The following is a 24,883-nucleotide window of genomic DNA, read 5'->3' as shown; positions in this document are numbered from 1 at the left end:
AATTTAAGAGTGCTGAGACAACACATGAAATTCATTTGTTTTTGAATATTTCAGCACAAATAATGCAGTGTTTTGGGTGTGTTTTTTTTGTTTTGTTTTTTTTTTTTTGTAAATGATTTAGTTGCAGGGTAAGCATTTTTGTCAGCCTCGTAGTATCCTCTAGAACTGGAAGGCTGCATTTATATATCAAAATGTTAAGACTGTACAAGATGACGCAGGTGTCTGTCACTCATGAAAGGTTTGAAGAAAGTGAAGCAGGTTTGTTGCTCCTGCTTAATCCTCTGGTGAGCAACAGCCCACATTGTATAGCACACGCAATTCATCAAAGGTTGAGGGAAATGGCACTACTTGCTCATAAGAGACATCAGTAAAATCAGTGAAGAGGCGAAATTACCCTCCCACTTGAGAACACTGCAAGATGTTCAGGTTAGGGTTTATATACACCCACACAGCTCTGTAGGCATTCTTGCATTACGCCTGCAAAATGGTTCTTGGCCTGAGGATGAAAGAACTCGGTGTGCATAAAGCTGATGTCTTGCAGTCATAATGGATACTAAATTAATCACTAGACAAATTATACAGTCGGGACTAAAAAAAAAAATTCCACTTCTTAGCCAGTATACAATTAGAAGTCTGCAGCAATGTTTATACTGCATTCACCTCAAAATGTCAGTATACTTCACTTGTTTAAATATAAATAAATAGACATTTATTTCTGTATCAGACCTGTTCCCCATTTTCTTCCCATGGATAAGTTTCTCAAAATAGGTTAAGAGAAATAAACACAATTTTTTCCTCCCTAGTAAGAAAATACTATGTGCAAGCCTGCACATTATTTAGTCTCCACAGACGATCATTGAAGCCTGTAACATAGTTTGGACAGATTAGAGAACAAAGAAATAAAATTGAGCATAACTAATTAACTTAAATATCTCCACCAGTGAATGATGTCATGAAGTGTATTTCTCTTGGCTGCCCTAACTGCTTGTCTGTCGTCAAGCTGTTGAAGAAGATGGAAACAAGAACTGATGCATTACTGAAGGAACGTTGAGCACATCTGAGAGCAGAGGACCATAGAAAAGCCCTGGTCTTCCCAAAGAAGCTTTTCTTCCCAAACTCTTCCACTTTCCTAATGGCTAGTAGTAGTAGTAGTTAATTTCTTTCTGTTGACATTTTATGTGATTCATTCACTGCTAATCTCATTACAAATCAAGTGATGACTGGAAAAGGAGGAAAACATCTACTCTGTTGTAAGAGTTGATTATCAACTGAAAACAGCAGGAAATAGATGAAAGCTTTCATATAGACTCAAGTAGGCAACTACATCAGAAAACTTATGTGATGTACTTGCATAAATGCTTCAGAAATTGTCTATAAATTTCAAATGCAATCAGGTTCTTTACCTTGTTAACAAAGACTTAAAATGTTAAAACATCTAACAGCCAACTTCTTTGATTTTGGAAAACTAAGATGTTATCCTAATGTATGTCCCTATTCACAGGAATCAGTCAGGAAGGTAACTGAATATTCTAGGGGTCAATGAGCAAAAAGACTAAACTAACGTCATCTAGACAAACAAAAACCATCAGTCTATATTCACTTGCTTAGTAAAAAGAACCTATTTTTGTGAGGAAAATAGCCTGCTACTTAATGTAATATACCTTACTGTACATGAGGATTCCCTTTATTTTCATCATATGAAGAACATGGAATCTGCATCCTCTGCTTGCAATTCATGCTATAGGCTGCACTTTATCTTTCACCTTATTGCGATTATTAATACCTACTTATGTTTTGAATACCTTATAACCACCCAGAGTTGGAATGAGGTAAGAGATAAGATTCTGCATTCAAATGTACGTTCCCAGTCACATTATTGGAAACAAACAGGCAGAAGGTGTTGTGAAAAGTCAGAAGGTGTGTCTAAATGCACATCTAAGTTATTTTCCCATCCTATAAACAAAATCTTGTCTCAGCCAATATTCAAAATAGCACTTACTGTGCCCTGGTGGCGCAGTGGTAGGAATGCCATGTTGCAACACCGGAGGGCCCGGGTTCAAATCCCCCCTGTGGCACAAGTGGTAGAAGTGCCGCTCTGCTACACAGGGCTCGAATCCCAGGGCTTGGATCTCTAAGGTCCCTTCCAACCCACATGAGACTATTACCTATTATTACCTATTACTTACTTGGACCCAGCATGTTCAGAAATGTCAGTAATTAAGTGGGAAATGAAGATGTGTGCGAACTGAAAGACAAAGGCATTTTGTCACTGAGCACAAACGAACGCAGGAGGTTCCTTGTGATTTTTTTTTTTTTCACTTTGAGGATGAATGAGCACTGAAAGAGGCCTCATCCAATGCTCTTTTCCACTGGAAGAAGCCCGGAGGCATAGCAAAATCTCCGTCCTTGGAGACACTCAAAAGTCATCCAGAAACAGTCCTGGAAAACCTTAATTTGTTGGACAAATTTGTTGTTACTCTGCTGCTTACTGCAGAAAGGTCTGAGCTCCCATGAACAATTTATTTATGTCATGATATTGTCACATCAAGATTGGAGAATTAAGTTTTACTTCAGGCAAAGACCTCACTCAGTAAGGACAAAACCACGGCTTGCCTCCCCTAAGACATTACCATAATCTGCCTGTTGCTATAGGAAAACAATCTGTATATAAAGAAGGGAAAACAAAACAAAAAGGCATTGTTTCTAAAACCATATTTTCTACTCAGTATTTACACTGGCAAAGAAATAAACAATCTCTTCTCATCATCAGACAATTCTAGTAACTGTACAACAGGTGCTTTAAATGGATTTTTTTTTCCTAAATTTCTTTTGATTCCAAAACTACCAGAAATAGATCCAGACAGATGAGAGTTATGCTCCTTCTCACACTTGTGGGCATGCTCAGCCAAGAGAACACAATATTTTTCTATAGTATTTTCAGCGAGGGAAGAAAAGTTTTACAAAGCCCCAGTCCTTCCTCTCACTAGCAATGAAGATTAAAGCAACAAAATGATGATATCCATGGTAACATGAAGCAAAAGAAGGTCAATTTCAAGGTCCGATCACAGACTTTATTGCTTTCCAACTCAGTATATCAGATAAATAAGAATGTTTCTCCAGCCAAAACATCTTGCAATAAGATGTTCTGTTGTATAACTACAGACAGAGCAACAAAGTAGGAGAGGTTAACACAGAAAATCAGCACTGAGACTAACACACTGAAGTGCCTCTCTAGCAAGGAATATTAACATGGGCACCGGGGCATTTAAGTGGACTTTTAACAATAAAGTTGAGAAGAAACAGGAAATACCCCGGGGCTACTACTTGACATGACTGAGATACCTCAGGGCCAAGATAAGGAATGGAAAGTGCCTGAGATTACACAGTGATGCCACCAAATTCACCAAGAAGCTTGCATACTTGTGAGCTCCTGATTTTTCCTACTGTCAAATACATAAAATATTAGCATATGGTAACCATGAGATGCTAATGCGCAGAATCATAATGCCCCCAATCTCCAGCTCTGCGATATTCCACTTCCAAAATGTTTAATTAGCTTATGTGTTCATTAGATTTTACAATGGCAAGAAAGCAGCTGAGAATAACTAATCCACAATAAATATGTCAGAAAATGAATGAATTTTACTTTTTTTTTCTAGAAAAGGTTGTGAAAAGTTGTCTAAATTACCAAGAGATCAAAAATGCTTACTTGTCAGCTACTCAGAAGTTGACTGTATGAACTTCTTGAGCATTATTTTTTTTTTTTTTCTGGGTTAAAATATCACTCTCTGTTACATTTTGTCTTCTTTGAGGTCTGTGTGTAAGGGACAGATATTTATTTTTTGGTATCCTTGCCAATCTGGTTCTCTAGGATGAGAACATTTAACTTGCTTCAGCAACAGCTGTATCCTACAGATAAGCAATGCGGGAGGATCAAGAATGTCCATGCTTGTTGGTAAGCCACTTTACTGTAAGCCTTAGGCTGGTACCTTTTACCACTGCTTAACTATGTCAGCCTCACTATTCATGTCCTCAGGCCAATCAGTAGATCATTTCTCCATATTCTTGTTTTTAATGTTGAGTGATTTGTTCCATGTATCTAATTAGTAATGCAGCTAATAAGATTTTACTTTTTTGCTGCATTTATGCCTTCAATTAAAACCAGTAATCTTCTGTTTGCAGAACTAAATTTCTGTCTTCAGCAAAAGGGAAACAGCATCATCCTCTCTAGTGGCACTGATATATAATACAATTCACTCAAACCTACTGATGAATCAGAGGCAGTTATGGCTTGCAATTACAAAATGTTCACAAGGGTAACTATCAACCAGCTTCCAGAAAGGAAAAGGATATAAGGAGTTGTGCTGGGGTTTAAGTAATTTCTAATCTTCTGTTTTCATGGTTGTGTCAACTTTAATTTTGTTCTGCATGTCTTCCCATTCAGTGTGTTTTTGATGTAGATGGACAGTGATGTTTGAGCAGAATACAAAATCCTAAAGTTTTATCCCATGCATTAAGCTATCATCTGCTACTGTAAATACTTGTGGGTTTCTTTTTTTGTTTTGTTTTGTTCTTTGTTTTGTTTTGTGTGTGTGACATCATATCTTTTGATTTGATTTCTAACCACTTTTCTGCTATTATGAGGATTAGGATCCCTGATTATTTGAACTGTGTCAAATATTTGTAGCAATAAACACCTAGGTTTCTTTCTTTATCCTTGAGAATCATGCTTTTATTGGGATATAAGATATAAAAAAGCTGAATTTTCTTAAATGTGAAAAGTTGTTTTCCAATTCTGAAACTAGGATAAGTGTTCACTGACAAAGAAAAAGCTTCCTACAATAACTTCCAAGCTGTTAGGAAGCCAAGTAGCTTCATTCAACTTAATAATGCATTGAGATGTTTGGACTTCTCAAAAAATGGTTGGTAAGTTAGAAATAGTGAAGGTATTTGTGAATATGATTGGAATATCATGCATTATCACTGTTATCTCATTCTGTTAAATTTCCTCTTTTTAAACATTCTTATTTGTTTCTCAATTCTGTGAAGTCATCCAGAAAGTTTTCTTAAAAAGGGAAACTGATTTTATGTGCAATCATAACACTTCAAGAATTTTCTACTTTATCTCTTACTTTATGCTCCTGTGTGCATAACTAAAAGATGCTGTTGGCAGGACGAGACAGCTAAAAATACCACGCACAGGCAACGACTATTCACTCTACAGTCCTTCCTTCAAAAGTCATTGGAATACGTTAATTAGAATGAGTTAGGAAACTATACATTTTAAAATATAAATTTTATTCATGAAATGACCAGATGTAAATTACAGAGTTTGAGAACTGGTGAAAATACCCTAATTAAAAGCTTTGTATGAGCTCTTTTACTAAATGCACATGGTAACATATAGATATATATATTTTCTGTGTTCAGTGGTCTTGCTACAAATAGATTCTATCTTCCTACTTTCTTCTGCCAACCATTTTGTCAGGATCATCTCACACAAACCTCCATGTTTTCTTTCTTTGCTACACAAACACTATAATGTTATTTTTTTCTTTTTAATAGAGAATGAAAAACTCCACACCAGAGCACTGGCAATATGGAGTTAAACAAAACAAAACAAAACAAAACCACTTTTTTTTTTTTTTTCTGCCACTGAATAGCTTCACTGAAAAGGCAGAGTAGCTACATATTTTCTAACTGTGCATTTGCGAGCAGCCAAAATTAGAAGAATTCTTCAAAACCTTCTTGTCTAAATTAACTTGAAATACTTCCTACTGCATCCACATGCATTAATTTTTCTATGTAAAATACTGATTTCTGTAACTGACATTGCATTATTAGAAATTATGCTTAAAATCTTGAAGACTGACTTGAAAAAGGAAATTTGACACTGACTAAAATACATCTCCAGCACATATGTAATCTATAACATATATGTCTTGAATGTCTTGCCACATACTATAGTTCACTTCCAAAGCTTTTAATTACCGTTGCTTATTAATCTTACTTCACTCAAGCTGTTTCAATGCTGATTAAAATGTTCCTTCTTTTGCGTCTGCATTCACAATCCCCTCTGGCATAATACACTACGTGCACTGACCAGAATACTGAAAAGTTAGTTTTAATAAGAAATTGTTAAGATAATACAAATGATTACAGCAGCAACTGAACGCAATATACTTCTTTATGGAGTCAGTGCTATTCTTCATCAGACAAAGACATGTGCTGTCTTTGCTCATGGCTGTCTATTTCTCTCTGTGACAAAAGTATATTTATTGGACATATACTCTAACAGCAGATATCATTTACCCCTCAAATACCTCTGGTGAAGTCAGGGGAAACATCCATCATTAGAGTGTCTTACTTTATCTGCACAATTTGGATGGCATTTTCTTGGCATTCACACAACTGGCAATGAAATGAGAGGATGGTACAAATTCATTCTCTCAGTTTTTCTGTTCAGCAAATTCAATGCTTGTTTTCCGGTTCAGTACAAAGAAGTAATATTTATCATATTATCTATTAAAATCATTTTGCTCTTTACTCTGAAAATAAACAGGTCTCCTATTCAGTCCATATGGTAAATATTAACATCTTACTATGCATAAAGAGTACAGGCATTCCATCATTTTTATTTATTTTTTTAATGTATTCCAGCATAATAGAAGTGATGATGTTGCAATTTAACATATCCTAGGTTTTTGGTACTACTATCTCCTGTCTGATAGAGTATCAATTCTAAATCATCTTCCAATTCAAGTGACTCTTGGAAGTTTACAAACTTTTATCTCTTTCACAGATAGAAAAGTTTAACGTTCTAATCTGCAAATGCTGGCTTCAAGTAGAAAATATCAGCTAAGTATGTAACAGAGAAACATCCACTCAGAATGGTCAAATTTTACACATTTTATCCAGTTTTCTTAAGTTACAGAATATAGCTGCTAAATGATTTGAGGTGATGGAAGACAACCATGTTTTTAAACAAACAGAACATCCTACTTCTGCTTTTGAAACTTTTTTGTATAAATCTGCAAATTTACAATGCACTGTGGTCTAATAAGTTAATCATGCAAGATAAAGTTTTAAAGCCTGTTTACCCAAAGAAAAAAGCACATTGTAGTGGGATAAACATTGCTGTCAGAAAGGTTAAGCACGAACCAAATTCCCATGGCATTTACACAGATAACTCATTGTATTAGAAAGGTTTCTTGCACAAAAAGAGGATATACAAACAAACATTAACCACCAAATTAGACAAATTTGAGAACTGTAGTTCTTTTTTGTTTGCTTGTTTCAATTTTCATTAAAAAGACTAACTGCAATTACATGAATTTTGCAGCTTTACCAACAGAGGGATTCGAATGCTACAAGCAGAACAGGTTAGAGAGACTCCTTTGATAACATTTACAAATTAGCTAGACATGAAGATCATCTAGAGACAATCTTTAAGTCAGAAGGCATTATTTCTTCAGAACTGTGAAGAGCAGGTGAACGTCTAAGAGACAAGAAAAATCCAAAGCAATTGCTTATCTTTAAAAATGGGAGAAAGCAGTAAATTGCGAATTGCAGAACAGTCAGCCTAACTTGAGTTTTCAGAAAACAGTAACGGAAGTGAGCGTGCAATAAGGATGGAACCACCTCTCCTATGAGGAAAGGTTGAGGGAATTGGGTTTGTTTAGCTTGGAGAAGAGAAGGCTCCGGGGAGACCTCATTGTGGTCTTCCAATATTTGAAGGGAGTGTATAAACAGGAGGGGGAGTGGCTGTTGACATGAGTGGATAGTGATAGGACAAGAGGGAATGGTTTTAAACTGAGATAGGGGGGGGTTAGGTTAGATATTAGGAGGAAGTTTTTCACTCAGAGGGTGGTGATGCACTGGAACAGGTTGTGTAAGGAGGTTGTGGATGCCCCATCCCTGGAGGCACTCAAGGCCAAGCTGGATGTGGCTCTGGGCAGCCTGGTCTGGTGGTTGGCAACCTTGCACATAGGAGGGGGGTTGAAACTGTATGATCATTGTGGTCCTTTTCAACCCAGGCCATTCTTTGATTTTATTATTCTAACCACGTTCTTTTCAGTAGTGCCCAGTGTTAGGACCAGAGAAAACAGGAACAAACTGGACCACAGGAGGCTCAGCCTTTTTCACCAGGATTTTGAAATCCAAGTCTCAAGTTAGGCAAATTATTATCTACAGAAATTGTATTTAAGATAAGTATTAGAAAACAAAAGCAGACAGTTATCTACAGTTCCTTCTCTCCTAGTACGACAAGCTAAGGAAATCAGCAGGGTCTTGTTTCTGATCCTGGTATTATATCAATATTTTTCTTAATAAATTTAGTAAGCATTTTAAATTTGAAGATGGCATCACCACAGGTAAAATTACAAATGTGAATCCTGAAGCTGTCATAAAAAAACAAACAACAAAGCAGAACAAGTCCAAAGCACTGCATCCAGGAAAATAAGCAACAGAAACAAGTCAGAAGCCAACTCACCGCATGCATCAGTTGCGTAAATGCTAGACAACAGTTCTGCTAAGAGGGACATAAGTGGGTCACATGCTGAATCTGAAGCAAACAACTCAGCAGGCATCATCATCCTGCTGAGACAAACAGGAGCACTGCATAGAGGACACCTGAATTATTCTGCTTTCCTCAGGACTACTAGCGTGTAAACTTCTGTGCATTCCATTTAGAAATATTTAGAGTTCAGTAAACACCAAGAAAGATCACAACTTTGGGGCACATAATGAGTGAAAGATAACTAATATAAATGGTATCATAAACACAGGATGTCAGTGATAGGACAAAACTGCAGCCAATAGTATGCAGCAGATGGCCAAAAAAAGAAACGATTTCCTACCCAGTAGTTGTATCACAAGTAGGACAAAAAAAGAATGATCTTAAATTTCTACAAGGTAGATTTATTGAGACATGAGGAAACATGTTTTTAACTGCAAGGATAAAGAAGTGTTGGAGTAAATCACATAGAGGACTTGTTGAATTTCCCTAACTGCAACAGTGCAAACAGGTTAGCCAGAAACCTGTAAAGTCAATTTGGGTACAGCAAGTTCTCCCTTGGGACCTCTCAGGTTTCTTCTACAGTTCTTTTGATTAAGCCTTCCTTATATGACTCATCTAAGGTACTCTAAAGGTTTTTCACTGTCAGCACTTCTGTCTGGTCTTGGCTGAAAGAGAAGTAAAATGAAGAGAGGCATTCTAACATAAAACTGAATGTAAGTCCAAGAACATTTTAGAACAGGAAAAGTGCTTGCTTAATGGATGAATTAAGTCAGTAAAATTTCCTGGATGGGACGACCATTGAGAGATAAATTGCTTATTGAAAAGACAGACTGATTAGTTTTGTCTATCTCAGCAGGGCATTAGCAGAATTGATATCCCCAAAAATGCACTTTTGCCTTCATAGACAATTCAGAATCTTGTTGGCCAATATCCTGTCATACCATTAAGATGTATATACACTCATTCCAAACCAACAATATGACAGAACTTATTACTGAGAGAAACTGTTTCTTAGTGACTTCATGGATTACATCTTGTTTTACTCTCATTGAACAGACCTACCTGATATGATCCTGGAGTTGCCTCTACCTACATCTTCCACAACTCAATCTGCTCTAGAAACACAAGGTTTTCCTTAAGCAGGCATGTCCATATAAATTAAAAAGAAAACAAAACCATGCAATGAAACCAAACAAAACCCACAAATGCTAACCTAGTTCAGGAGAAGTTGTCATAAAATAACAAAATAAAAGCCAACCAAAACATGTTTGCCTACACCACATTCCGAAGCAGTCTTAACTGTAAACACTTAGAGGAAGGATTACAACTTATGCAGCTGAATCTTAAATAATCCATATGCAGTGTGTAGGCAAGAGCAGCCACAGAGAATGCTAACTACTTATTAAGAGGACTACATTTATATCGATTAAGCTATGTTAGAAACAGTGCTTTACAATATACATTTAAAAATCACAGATAGCACTCGAGATACTCTACAGTATTTCAATGGATTATTGGTTTTGGTCTCTTTTTTTGAAAATTTCACTGTTCAGTTGCACAAACTTAGTGGGCATTATACAATGACAGTTTGAATTGATCTTCAAAGAAATGAAAGTAATTACTATGAACAATAAGGTATCTTAATCAAAAAAGTGTAGAAGCTAAGAATGAGAGATGTGTGTCTCATTTTTTGAATCTTAGACCTATTTAATTTTATGCTCCACAAAGTGAGGTTCAAGAAAAATCTCTAGTTCTGTATCTTTTCCATTAATTTTACATATGTATATATATATATATACTGTAGAGTGGGGTTATGTTTTTGAAAATAAAAATAAAATTCTTAGCATTTGAAGAGAGTTGTTGTTTGGGTTGACAAAATACTGGGCTGATTCTCTGTTGAAGTCATTTCACAACTATGAAAAACGAAAAAATAATTAATTTAACAAGTTTTTCTATATTATTCTTTATGAATCATTCACAATTTCTCAGATAAGGTTGTTATTTAAAGTCTTATTTCACTGAAAAATGCATTTAGAAGTCTGGGATTATTCAATATTTAAGAGTGTTCCTAGTCTTGGAAAAGATGCAAGACTCAGAAGCTGTTTCAGAACAGATAAGGAAGAGCTAACAGTAAAGACCTGATGCTAAGCCAATGTTTAATAACTTATTTTCAATAAGCATTCACAAAAAGGCACTCAATTTTCTGAAAAGTCATTCCAACATTTTTTTCTTACATTACTATTTTTGAAAACAAAACCCCCTAAGTAAGAATTCCAAGGAAGCTGAAACCAGGAGTTAAATTAAAGATCAGACCTATTCATAGGAAATATTTCTATCTTCCTCATTCAAAGACAAAATTTGACTTGTATCTTGCAAACTAACTCAAGAACATGTATGTCAATCTTGTTCAAAGTTCCGGACACTGAATTAGGAAGTAATGCCAGCAAGAAAAATTTACTGCCTGAAATTCTGTTTCCATTCCACCAATATCTGGATCCAAAGAAGCTTTTGTGGAACATCATGAAGCGGCATGATCATCAAAATGAAGAAAAATGGAGGGCAAAATATCCTTGAAATAATTTTCCCATTGGCTCCCAACGTGGTTTTGCCAGTGTCAATCCCAGCTTTCCATATGTCTGTTTCTCCCACAAAAAAGCCTCTGCACTTTCTCTGACACCATGTCCTATGAATAGAAAGCCCTCCCTGGGGCTATCTGCAAAAAGCAGCTTTCTCCTCTGTATGATTCCCTGATGATTTTATAGTTCAAGTATTGCAATTGGGATGATGTAACACAACACAAAACAAACAGATGGGCAAGAGATGTAAAGCATGGCCAGGCCTAAACTGGAAACCATCACTGCCAGAAGTGTTGTGGGGCTCACAGCTGCTGACATCGCTTCTGGGATGCGTGTGTGCTGAAGCTTTGCTGGCAGCTGCACTGCTGGCCGAGGTTTGAGGCATGTGGTTCTACTTAGGTGCCACAAGCTGGGCTTTGTTTGCTTACTCCCCATTTACATGCGCCTGCATGCAAACCTGTGGAGATAAAAGGTAATTCTGGTTGCCAACACCCTGTTGTGTAGATCAGGCGTGTTTTCCTACACTGGAAGAATGCTCTGAACAAATGGTAGTTTCTAATGAGGCCTGTTTACTCTGTGACTGCAGCTTAGAGATCTGGAGGTATCATTTCCTTGGGCTTAACAGAGAACTGGTAGCAACCTCGCTACAGGAAAATGGAGCTCAGAAGGGTAAATTAGCATATGTACAGCTCCGTGCTGTTGCAGCAGAAGGCTCGATGGCAGGGGGGTATATTTAAATCTCACTTGGACATCTCTAACATTAAACTAAGGGAATTCTATGATGATACTGAAGAAAAACAATTAGTCCCAGTCCAATTCCTTTCTTACTTATTATCCACCACAGTACCTTTATGTGACAGAAAGTGCAATTCATCAGTAATGTAAAAGCAGAGAACCAGAGACATTTCTCTGAGGAAAAGTAATTCTAACGAGGAAATGTTAGAAGACACAACTGTTATAAACCAATGCAAGTGCAATGATAAACCACAAGGGTAAACCAAGCCCTCAAGAACTAATTGCCTAGTCTCAACCCATCACCACACAGAAAGCAACTGGGAAATGCTGTTTCTGCAGCACTTGTAGTCTAAATTCCTTGCAAGGAATTTCTGAGAGACTGAAATATGTGTCTGAAGTGACCACCTGAAATAGCTGAAGAAGTGCAGTAAGTTCCAGCCCCACAAGCAGTTTCAAACAAGCATAACCAACCTAAAGTGTAAATTGCCGTCTTGCTTGAAGAGGATACAGTATATCTCTACAAGACTAAAATGAGGAACCTCACTGGTGAGAGGAATGCCATGAAAATGTCTATCTTTAGATGCTGAACAAAGTACTATAAGTCTGGATTATTTATTGATATAGTAGTAAATTATAGATCCAGAAGTAGTATTTTAGATGGGTTCAAACCTGCTGTTGGGACAGGAGAAGATTTCAGGAGAGTATAAATACTGAATGCATACCTTATTTCCAGCAGAGCAGGGTTTGCAGGATCTACATCAGGATAAACATCTGCCTTGCTTTGAAATGGATGATCGCAAACAAAGATTTTTATTATGATCATTATTTCTTTGATTCCTTCACTGAGATTTATATTTTATGGGGTATATATTAAAAACATAGATAAAAACAGGTTTCTCTGCATTTATTTTCCCAAACCAAACTCTGTATTTTAACAAGCTTGAAAATTTCATCCTGAAGTCTAACAAGGTAAAACAGTTGAATTACACAGTTATTATCAGCAAAATTGGTCCACTTCCAATTATTACTCAGGTGTCAGGAGACATGAAAAGAATTAATTGACAAAGCAGGAGGATAAAATCATCCTTACACATTTTACTGAGGCTTTTTCTTTTTCCTTTTTTTTTTTTTTTTTTTTTTTCCCTGACTATTGATGCAAAGATGATGGAAAAATTTACACAATTGCTCCCAAAACTAATCACAGACTTTGAGGCAGAAGACATCATCAGCCACAGTTCCTACTCACAGGCACCTCATCAATGATTTAACACGACAGGGAGGATTGCAGCTTCATTATCTGGTAATATTTTATTTATTCATATTTAATTACTGCATATCGTAACAATTCAAAACTTGACTGCATTGCAGAAGATGAGGGAAAGAATGAAGCCGTTATAGAGGCTGCTGTACTAACACATCTGCTTCACAGACCTACAGGGATTCACTGAGCCACAATACATAATAAAAGTGAAAAAACACTTATATTCTACAAATGAGTTACAAATTCTCCGCATTAAAATTGGGTGAAATAAACAATAATGTCTTAACAATTCATGTAGTGGACACAAAGAATCCTATTTATCTTCATTATACGCTGAGAGTGTTTGGACCAAAATCCCCAATTTAGGTGAACCATGAGGAGGATAAAAAATGATGGCAGGGGAAAAAAAAGTAACATGACAAATTAGCAGAACCAAACCTCTCCCCCAGTGGGAGGGAGAGGTGAAGGCCAAAGGGTAGATTAATCTTGCTATATCATATGGTCTTGATCTTAAAAATTTCTCTGCATGTTTAGCAGGAATCACACGCACAATGGGGAGACTTTGAAAAGATCAGGAGCCAGCACAGATTAAGATGAAATGGGGCCAGATCCAAAAAGCCGTCAACCTCCCACCCTTTCCTGCAGACTCCCATGTGGGCAGGAGATTGTTTCATGGCTCCAAAGTGCTTGTCCGTGCTGAGCCTGTTGATGAGTATTCTTGCTCTCTGCATCTCTGGTGGAGGAGGAAAGTTTTGACTTCTCTTTTCACAGAAGTCTAAGCTGCAGCTGTGGACACAGGTCTTTGCAACCCCTGCCTTCTTCAGGGTCCTTGAATTAAAACGTGCAGAACTTGGTGAATCCAACCAAAAAAGTAGATCCGCACTCAAAGCAAACAAAAAAAATAACATAAATAGAACTTTTGAAAAGTAAAAGAAATGATAAATTTCCTTAGGTCATTTTAAAAAGAGAAATATGGGAAAAAGAAAAAAAAAAAAGGTTCAAGATGATGATGATCAGGGATCAGGTTATTGCAGCTCACCATCTTACTGAGTGTCAGCTGAGTCACAGCAATTATCTGCATATATCCATGGTAAAAGTGAGTAAATGCAACGTGGCTTAGCTGAGCCTACAATAGAGGAAGATTCAGTTATGTGCACATGGACAATTACTACAGCTCAGCTGATGTGCGCTTGCTTTTCAAGCTACTGAAATTGCTTGTGTAGCCAAACCTAAAGTCAACCAGCCAAGTAAATAAATTAGAATTTAAAAAATTGATTGTTCAGTGTCTTAAATTCTTCTGCGCATTCAGTGAGACCCCTGATCACAAGAAATGATGAAGGAATCCTAAAAAGTCCATGTGAGGTAGTCAGTATTGACCTGAAAATTCAAATATATCCATTTTGAAAACTGTTCGACTAACGTGCTTTCAGAGCATTCAGGTACAAGAGCATAAGTCCATCCACATAAATCTAACAGCAGTGTTTTCACTCTCCTTTAAGATAAAAGATAATTTGTTTCATGATTTATGATCTCACTGACTTCCCGTACTGAATTAGGCAGCTGACACAATCTCTATCATCCTGCCAATTACTCGTGATATGGTTACATACACACACTTACAACAACTGATACGTTTTACTTCAATTAATTGTTACCATAATTGAATAATTTTAGGAAAAAGGGTTAAACGTCAACAAATGACAAACTATTCCAGACATCTGCTCAAAACTTTTGTAATACCGAATGTACAAAGCAGGCAAAAAATAAACACTAACAGAATTCCCAATCTTATACCAGCACAACCACTGTATTAAGTAACTTGAGAGCAGTCTCGTGAGAGTCAGGTATTATGCAAGCCCTTAATTATGAAGAGTAATTTAACAAATACAGTTATAGCTATTGCTACTTTCTTTTTTTTTTTCCTTTTTCCTAACTGGATTACAAATCTCTTTGCACTTTCAGTACTACACAATCAATGTCTACCAACCCAATTGATACACACTGAACTATTCCCAACCTTTCTTTCCCTCTCCGTACTTTTTTTTCCCTGCAACCACAGCCCTTCACTGGATTCCCTCTGATATTTAAATGTGCTTGAATGAAACGTACTGGATTTTACCTAATGCAATGCATATGTTTACAGTACATGATGTGCGCATACTCCATTGTTAAAATACTGAAGAACTGAACTGGCATTTACAAAAGTTTTACTGTTTCTGATTCTTGCTTTCTCTTTGATTCTCCCCCCCTCAACTCCAAGTGGAACATCTGGGTGCACCAGATTAAACAGCAGATCCTTTATTTAAAGAAAATTCACAGGACACATTAAAATTGTCTTAAATGGAGAGGTGAGTGCATGGGAGGCAAGACAGAAAAACACCAAGGAACCAAACTGAAACCTATGTTTCTTGGGGCCAGACATTTAAACCCATCACCAATGGGTTCATTCCACAAATCATACCAGTCTTATTGAAGTAAGCTATAGGACAATTATCATGGCAGCTTGGGGTTCCTCCATCCCTCACATACTATACCTTCTCTGTCTTTTCCCTCCTATAGGGAAAAGATGGAAAAAAATCTCAGGTAAACAGGGAGGGATGAAAGGGGGAAGAAATTCTCCCTTTCCACAAGAAAGCCTTTCTTCAAGGCTTTCATAGATGAACTGTAATTCAAAGGCACAAAGAAGAATTAGATTAGGTGTTTTATTTTTGTCTTTTTCTTCTCAACTTCCTACATGTTCAAGCATCTCAAGAGGATATAAGCTACTTTTTTGTTGTTGTTGTTATTGTTCCCTAAATTGCACCTCAAAGAGAATAAAGGAGGTAACAAAATTTGGAGAAATTATACAGGGAATGTACACTGTTTCCCAGTTTGACTTGATGAGGAAGCTTTTTAGGTTAGCAAAACCCTACATTCTTGGTTTAATACAACACATTGCTTTACACTGTGGCAAATGAGCAATTAATTTCATTTTAATCTGAAGATTATTTTAAGTAATATGAAAAAATCCTACAGAATTTATTTTACATTTTAGTGCTGTGGCTTCTCTCCCTTCCCTCATCCCAAATCTCAAAGATCCAGTTCCCAAAGCTAACTGGAGATCTTCTATATCTGGATGCAATTGTATCTAACAAAAGATTTCTATATACGTAGGTCTCTAAATATTTTATGTCTCCCTTAGCAATTTGAAATGGAAAATAAATCTCTATGGAAGCAACAGAATTGCAGCACAGCAGTGTACAGCTAATCTCCACACGATTAATTTTATATCTCAGGCAAAAGCTATTTTCCTCTTTATGCACGTAGGGGGTGGGAAAATATGTGGTGATTTTACTGTACTGGTACTATAGGTGGGGAGAACACCTACATGAAGCAAAAGCCTTATGCCTCACTTAACTTCTCTGGCTTTCTTCTACTAAGCAACGAAGGGAAAGAGTCTTACCTGCTTTCACCTTCACAACTAAGAATATTAATCAACTGCTTTAAGCTGTTATCAAATGTTGGGTCTAGATTCACATTCTGAGACTGTGCTCAAAAACTGCACAAGCTGGATTAAGAAGAATCCCTGTACCCATCCCATTGAAACTTGACTTGTTCAAACTGGGTAATTCTTCTGTAAGATTACTGGTCAAAATCCACCTTCATTAGAGTAAGTCTAAATGAAGAAGAAAGTTATATATTTCAATGTTCAATGTGCACACTTCAGTGCACACTCTCAACTTGCACAACTTTAATTCAGTTACAACCAAAGGATTGTGTCATACTGTACTTACTTAGGAAGTTCTTAGATTATACTTAATTCTTAGATTATATGTAAAAAGCTTCCACCTAGACCTCCTCTTTTTACTCATTTTCCTTAAATAAATCATTATACACATTTCTGTAGTGATAGTTTAGACTTTTTTAACTATTAAGATTTTTTTTTTCTCTTAACACATAAAAAAGAAATTTCCACATACACTTTATTTAATAAGTATGAGTGAATGCTTAAATATCTGCCACCTTTAAATGTTCCAACCTTGTAATTAAGCTTTTGTTTGTTGGGTGTTTGGGTTTTTTCTTTTTTGAAAAAAAAAAATAATACCACCAGGAAATTTTTGGAGCTCATTCCAAAGACTGCCAAGTTAAAGCACAAAAGATGAAAAAAAACAATTAATTGAAAGACCTCAGTGCAATACAGTTTCTCCCATTTGGGTAACTACATCAAAAGTTCACAACTATTTCCAAAATAACCAGCTTCCATCAGTAAGAAGCAGGGCGAATAAAATCTGGTTGGTATAATTTTGGTTCGAAGATCAGCAATATCTTGAAGTGAAGTTTACATAAGAAATGTAATTCCCAAGAAATCTACTGGACACATAAACTTTGGCTCCATTACAGTACTCCAGAATGTCCTTAACTGCACTGTGCAGCCAGAAACGGGAACATTGTCTACCAGCATCTCATCACTTCTTGATGCTTATTCTGTCTGTCACCTCTATCCCCTTGTGCCTGGGAGTACGTGGGGGTTTTGTTTGTTTTTGCTTTAAGGATACACCAAGACAGTGAAGGAGTAGGAAGAGAAATTGGGAGAGAATAATGCATGAGTTAACTGTAAAGATATTATAGTGGAATATGTGATCAACAGTGCAAAACCCAAAAAGGATCAAAGAGAAGAATATAGCAAAGACTGTGATCCTGCTATGAATGGACAAACTGAGAAATCATATTTGATGGGCTGGAAATATGAGCTGGAGTACACAGAAATGATCACAAATTGAAGATCTGAGATCATGTGAGAGAAAGAACCTAGAGACAGGTGTAAGAAAGGTTCTGCCCTGGTAAAGGAGAAGCCCATAGTGAAGGACAAACACCAGTTCTGGGCATGTCCAAGTTCACATTCAAAAGACTGCTGCAGTTTGGCACAGTAGGTGGCTCAGCACCACACAGTTAGTTGTTCACTCACTTCCTTCCCCCCACACTGGGATGAGGGAGAGAATAGAAAAATGCCAACAAAACAGAACTTGTGTCTTGAAATAAAAATCATTTACTACAACAGAAAAGGAAAAAGAAAAAAGAAAGAAGTAACAATAATTATTCAAAATAAGTGATGCACAATTGCTCACCATGCACAACCAATGCCCAGATGGTCCCTGAGCTATGGCTGCATCCCCAGCCAATTCCCCTCAGTTTTATATTTTTTTCTTACAACGTCATAATAGTATGGAGTATCCTTTCGGGCAGTTTAGGTCAGCTGTCCAGTACCAGCTCCTTGTGTATCCAGCCCCTTCATTGTCAGGATAATACAAGAAGGTGAAAAACTGAAATGTTCCTGGCTCTTGCTCAGCACTGCTCAGCACCAACTAGAACACTGGTCTGTTATCAACATTGTTTTTATCCTAAAGACAAATCGTAGCATCATATCAGAAACTACAAAGAAAAAGAATACTTTGTTCCAACTGAAGCCAGAATGAAGACTAAAAGCGCCAAATTTTCTACCACAATTCTAGTTATTATAACTTTACCAACAACTGCTTTTGGCATTACTTTGTAAGATCATCACAGATACTGAGTTCTACAGTTAGCAGTTACAATGCATTAGAAAAGTCTCTAATCATCACCACTGATAACATCAATATTGTTCCAAATGCCTGAATTAGGAGAAGGGGCACTAAAAACACAAGTTCAGAAGGATGGATGCAACTTACTTTTTCAGTCTAAAGATTGACTTAAAACTTAATGTCAAGACTGGCTTCTATTTCAGGCTTCAGATTTAATAACAAGATCTACAATACTCTAAATTGTCTTCCTACTTCTAGACCTTCTAAATGCTTTTGAGTGTTGTGTTACTTGCTTTTAAAATTAACTTTTCTTTAACAGTTCAAACACTGAGCTATGTAAAGTCAGAAAAGATACAGTGTTTAAATACAACAGATATTTTTGTTTTTACCAAAACCAGCTCATACTCCACATTGAAAATTTTCATAAATTTTCATAACTTTTGCCATAAGTGATGTCCAATAAATTCTACTGTATTTTGTTATTTTTGCTTTGACAATTTATATATTCAGACATTTGTGAGCACCTGAATCTTGTGAAGACACAGCTCCCCAGGCTACTATTTGCATGAGAAATCCTACCTAGCACAGCTGCATTACTCTCTAGACACTAAACTGAACAGATACCAGAGTAAAGATGCATTGTTGTTTTTGCTGCTGTAATTAGTAGCAATACTTAATCTACATTTTTAAAAGAAAATGGCAATTAAATTTTTTTTGTACCTCGACTGAAGTGCATGTCAAGAAAGGCACAAAGAAACACTAAATTATTCCACTCTGTGACTCATATTTAGAACGCTACCACATTTAAAAGATATTTGGTACCAAGAACTTTTGTTTCTCTGTAACTCACGTGTATAATGCTGCCTAAAGCACACCATCAGCCCTCCTTTCTACTGCAAAACACATTATTGGGATTACATTAAGTGGAACATTACAGTTCACTTCAACCAAACATTCAATTGAACGTTATAGTTGAAACTGCTTGATACCTCGTTATAAAATGTTGTTTACCAGTCGCTTATAAAATATCATGAAAAACCAACTTTGTGGATTGAAATTTCATGTTGGCTGCCTGTTCCCACGGTGATTTACACAATTTGCAAGTTCTCAACTGATTCTCAAACATTAGAGAAGTTTAGGAAAAAGTTTATTGTAATTTGTCAGGATGAAAAAATTCAGAGAAAGCAGAGCTAGAACAGACCTGAAAACATCTGATTCCATAACTTTGTGTGTGTGTGTGTGTGATTTACACATCTATTCAGAAAAGAAAAGGTCTGGACAAAATTCACACCCTTAGAAGTGAATATTTATGTGAGTAAAAGAATTCAGAACTCTCTGGATCTTACAGGTATGCTTTATGTTGATCCTGCCTTCACCCTTGAGAACACACCTCCACAACCTCTGCCCACGGAGTGCACGGGTGCTGTGGCATGCTGTCCTACCAGCACTCAATATTTTTTACCCAGAGATGTACTAGGGAAACATATCTTCTCAGTTACCCTTCCTATAGCCTCAGGCTACTGTTATTGCAGGCAAAGAAAGGAGAGCTGGAGGCTCGGTGTCTTTTACTTATAGTGCTGCCTGTTAGCAATGAAAGGAAGAAACAGTCATGCTGAAACAGTGAAGGAAGCAGATCACAATGAAGAAAAAAAGTACTTCCAAAAGCAACATAACTTCTTAATTTTCAAAATACCTCTTAACCTGACCTAATATTTTCAAGTATCATTAAGAGAGGCTTTGGTTAAAATGTTTACATGTATTTTTAAGAGTGCTTATATAACATAGATGTTTAGAAATAGAAACATTTTAACAAGTAACAAACAATAAAGAAACTACCTCTGAGATTAAAACAAAACAAAACAAAACAGAAAAGAAAAGAAATCCTCTGAAATGAGCAAGTGGGAATAAAATCCCTAAATGACAGAATCTGTACACTGGCCTTTACAGTTTTGTTCTCATTTGTGTGTAACACACACGTGCACATCTGTTCGGAAGGTAAGTTTTAGATCTTTCCTTACACTGTATCTGCATTTATCAACCTATTTTTAGCTATTTCCACACTCCATTTCTATTTTTGCCCTTCTCTATCACAGACGGCACACTGCCACTCAGCTGGTTACAACATGAAGATAGAGGAAAACAAGCGCACCAGTAGATTCACTTGGAGATACTTTGAAGGTAAAAGATGTGTTATAAAATATTAGTAAGAAACTTAGCAGCAAGCTCTAACAGCTTCTCACTAGCATTCCTAGGCAATGTGGATCACCTTTATCCTCTGAAGAAGTGAGCCAAAGAAGGGTCTGCTTGAAAACTGTGCATAAAGCACATTTGGAATTGCTGCACCACATTTGGTAAACACTTTGCATCTTACAGAAGAAGTATCTAAGAAAATAACACAAGTAATATATGCAAATGTTGGAAAAATAAATGTCTTCAAACCTATTAAAAAAAATAATAATTCTACTAACATCCAATTTAACCAGCCCAAGTCAATTTTGTTTTTATTTTGCCACTGCTTAGCTGTGAAGTTACAGCTTCTATCCAACCCATGTGCTGTTTCATACCCCCAAGGATCAGATATTTAAGTCTGAGATTTTAATTAGCACTCTGTGGCTTTGAAATACCCAGGAGATACATATTACTGTTACAATTGATTCTGTTTCTTCTTTCTTCATTACTGGGTTTGCAGATCACAGGCAACTCCAAAGAAAATTAGGCCAACTTCAGCTGCAGTCACAATGGTGACAGTCACATATTCTGTCTAGTTAGGCACTTCTAATGCACACACTATGTGTGGTTTAAACACATCCAGAGTGGGAGACCTGACAACAATACTACTTCAAATGATAAACACGTAGCAAGTGAGTCCCATCATAGCAAGAATGGAATCAAGCTTTTAAAAGCTGTGTTTTAGGATGATCTCTTTTTTCTCCCTTCTCCCATTCTCAGTGCATGAACAGTTGCCATGTCAGTATATTGTATACTGTATACTGTAATGGGACATTATATACACCCAAGAATTATGTTTGACTTATCTTTCCAAATGTTTAATAGTTCACTTTATATGCTTCCAGAAATCCAAAATTCCAGCCACAAACAAACAAACAAACAAAAACATGGAATTTTTGCCTTAAGGAATTTTAAGGGAAATAATTATTCTGATGGCTGGACAGAATCATACAAAATTGTGTTCAGAAGCCCCACATTTCCTGAAACTTGGATTAACCCACAAGATAAATGCAATGGATGATTTTTGAAGAGATCATTCTTTGATCATCATGAGTTTCATGTCAGCCTGCTGTAGTTACAGACATGAAAAAGCTTGTGTCTAATTCAAATGCTGATGTGAGCCAGAATTTGTACAGAGACCTGAAATAGGAACAACTCTTATTGCAAATGGTGGTGAAAAATGGTATTGTAAAATACCACTGTAATTGAGACAGACAATGAAGCTGATAGAACACTGTGAAATATTCCTTGAAAGGGAGACAAAGACATGGAAACAAACAGCTTTTAACATTTCTGAGAAATATTCTTACAGGCAATTTGAAAAAGAAAACAAACAACAACAACAACAACAAAAACACACATTAATCACCAAATATTTTCAGATGCCCACTCATCTAACTGCTTCATGGAGACTCTGACAAACAATAACCTGCAAGGTTTCTCTGTGGTCTTTCATATCCTGTTGTCTCATTTAAAAGGTCTTTAAAGAATTAATCTGGTGCAGTTTGAGGCTACAAGGATTTGTCATTGTTTGAATATCCCACCTGAACTCACAAAGATTCCCATTCTGTACTATACTTACATGCTCCAGCTACCTTGACTTTAAACAACTCAAAGAAGTCCTACTGAACTACCTCTGTATTGCAAGCAATTCTTGCTCTACACCTTTGTCTCTATTAGTACGTGTTTGTCATCTGTAAGGAGTTCAAATACATAACGAGCACCTGCATCAAATTCAGAGTCAGAAATAATAACATCATATAAGTAGGAAGAGGAAGGACTCAATATCGTACTTCACTGAAGATGAAAGCTGTTAAATCACAGTGCAACACAAATTGTATTACAGACCAATGCAATAAAAATCCAGGGATTGCAAAACAAAGCAGGATTAACCTCTAAGACAGCAAAAATCTATAGTATCAAGGAACTTCTCATTTTAGCTAGAAAACTATACCATTACCTCTGCAAGAGTTAACCACTTTGACCTAATCTGGAATCAAACTCTGGTGCTGTAAAGGTCACACTTAATAGAGGATGCATTAAAAGGATTCAGATGACAAAAAACATGTTCTTCACAAATCCTTGAGTCATTTGAAATTGAGAACTTTTTTTAGCAGTCTTGGAGTCCAGAGAAACATAGCTTATAAGAATCTCAGCAATGCTGAGTAACCACGTCTCTGGTAATAAAGGATCTGCTCATGCACCAACTCTTCAATCATTTCATAAAACTCTAACCTCTATCATTGAATGGCAAAGCCTTTGGTCCCTTCCGAAGATTCTTCACTCCTCAGATCAGTTACCAAAGAGCAATGGGGCAAGAACTGCATGATCTCTGGTAAGGCTACCTACTAATAGTGCCACAAAAGCTCCAAGATCTAAATGCAAACCACATCTTTCAACCTGACCTAAACTCCAGAAATTCTAGCCTTAAATGAGAAGATGAGTAAATTGTGCACTCAATTACTATGAAGCAGAATGTAAATAAAAGTAGAGCATTTCTGTTAGGTTTTGGTATTTTGTTTTCTCACTGCATGCTGTTATACCACTGTTAGTGGACAAGGCAGGATTATACAGTTTGAAAGATTGTCATTTTTAAGCACACAAAGTAGAGTTATGTACTTAATTTGTTTCTTGCAACAGAAATTACTTAAAATTGAAAACAGGATCACAAAGAACTGCTACCAAAGCAGCCTGACTCACAGAGAAACATAAAATAAAGATCATAGATTTTGAGAAACACTTTTAAGAACTTAGGGAAAAATATTTACTTCACATAGCATGACAGAAATAGTTTTATCAGTTTAGTACGTAAAAGTAACCTTTAATTCTGTTCTCTCTTGGACGTTACCACTAAAACATACCAGGCACTGTACTAACAGAAGATTACTGTATAGAATGACTACACTATGTTCATTGATAAAATAGACAAAGATACTTATAAGAATAAAACTGAAAGTACTGGTGTAATTAAGGAGCTATACCTAATTTATTTTGGCTTATGAATGTGACTTGAAAAAGTCTGAAGCTTCCTATGGCTGGATCTTCATTTCCACAGTTCAAGGTCCCTTCACTCTTGAAGAGGATTCAGGAAGGCAAGCCAGAGTAGCTTATCTGTGTGACAAAGTGACATGGGATTTGCCCATGACAGCCAATGAGGACTGCACAAGTAAGAAAGTGCACACACGAGAGCATCTTCTTCCTAGCAGTTAGATAATTAAATTTAACAGATGACATTTAAGGTTTAGTGTTTTAATAGATGGTGTACATAGGTACCGCAAACAAACCCATGAAGCAGGGAGATGATTAGGAGTGCTTTTCCTGCCCAGGTATGCATTGTCGCTTACAAATCTACAGATATATGTACCTTCTCAGTTCTCATCTCTTTAGTTTCATGCCTCCTGCATTCCTGTATGCAAAACATCAGAGCTCTTGTTTCAGAGGCAAAAAATATGGCCTAGTGCCAGTGAGAAGTAGACTATCTTAGCTGAGTAGGAAGTCATTCATTTTGGTACCTAGTATAGCTCAATCAGTGCATGGGGTTTTGGGCTAATTATAGATCTGTACATGGCAACAATATCAGGTACCTTGGAACCCTGTCAAAAATGCTGCATATTCAGAACTATCTTCCTGTGTACCTACACTACTCACCATGATACTACTGGCAGGTTTACTCAGCATTTCTTGCAGGTTTTCCACCCATCTTGCTCTTAAGTAAACATCATCCAATCCACTTAAAGTACTGTGTTATATCACAGTGGATAAAAAAAGGTACAGATTCTTTTCACACCATTTTCTCCATCTTCACTACGAAAAGTCCAACTCACCAACCCAATCACACACATACACCTAAATAGCGCAATTATTCTAAATTGCACCTGGGTAACTGGTTTGAATTTGGTTTTGGCTAGTAGGAACATGTAAGTAGTGTAGATTGCTTGAAACTGGTACGGAAAAAAACATGAAATTCTCAAAACGTTACTGAAAAATGGAGAGGTGTTATAATAACCACATTTTTGTTCCATTT

The 24,883-nt window shown here is 36.5% G+C and overlaps 1 protein-coding gene across 4 annotated transcripts in view; it reads right to left on the bottom strand.

The window, feature by feature from the left end:
- DCLK1 (doublecortin like kinase 1) overlaps positions 1 to 24,883 on the bottom strand; it is a 228,275-nt gene that overhangs the window by 76,085 nt on the left and 127,307 nt on the right. The gene's annotated exons all lie outside the window — the stretch shown is intronic.

This window comes from Coturnix japonica, chromosome 1 (assembly GCF_054131305.1).
Source record: "Coturnix japonica strain WE chromosome 1, WE-NBRP24, whole genome shotgun sequence".
In the NCBI taxonomy this organism is placed as follows: domain Eukaryota; kingdom Metazoa; phylum Chordata; class Aves; order Galliformes; family Phasianidae; genus Coturnix; species Coturnix japonica.
This window is presented reverse-complemented; position numbering and strand designations above follow the sequence as displayed.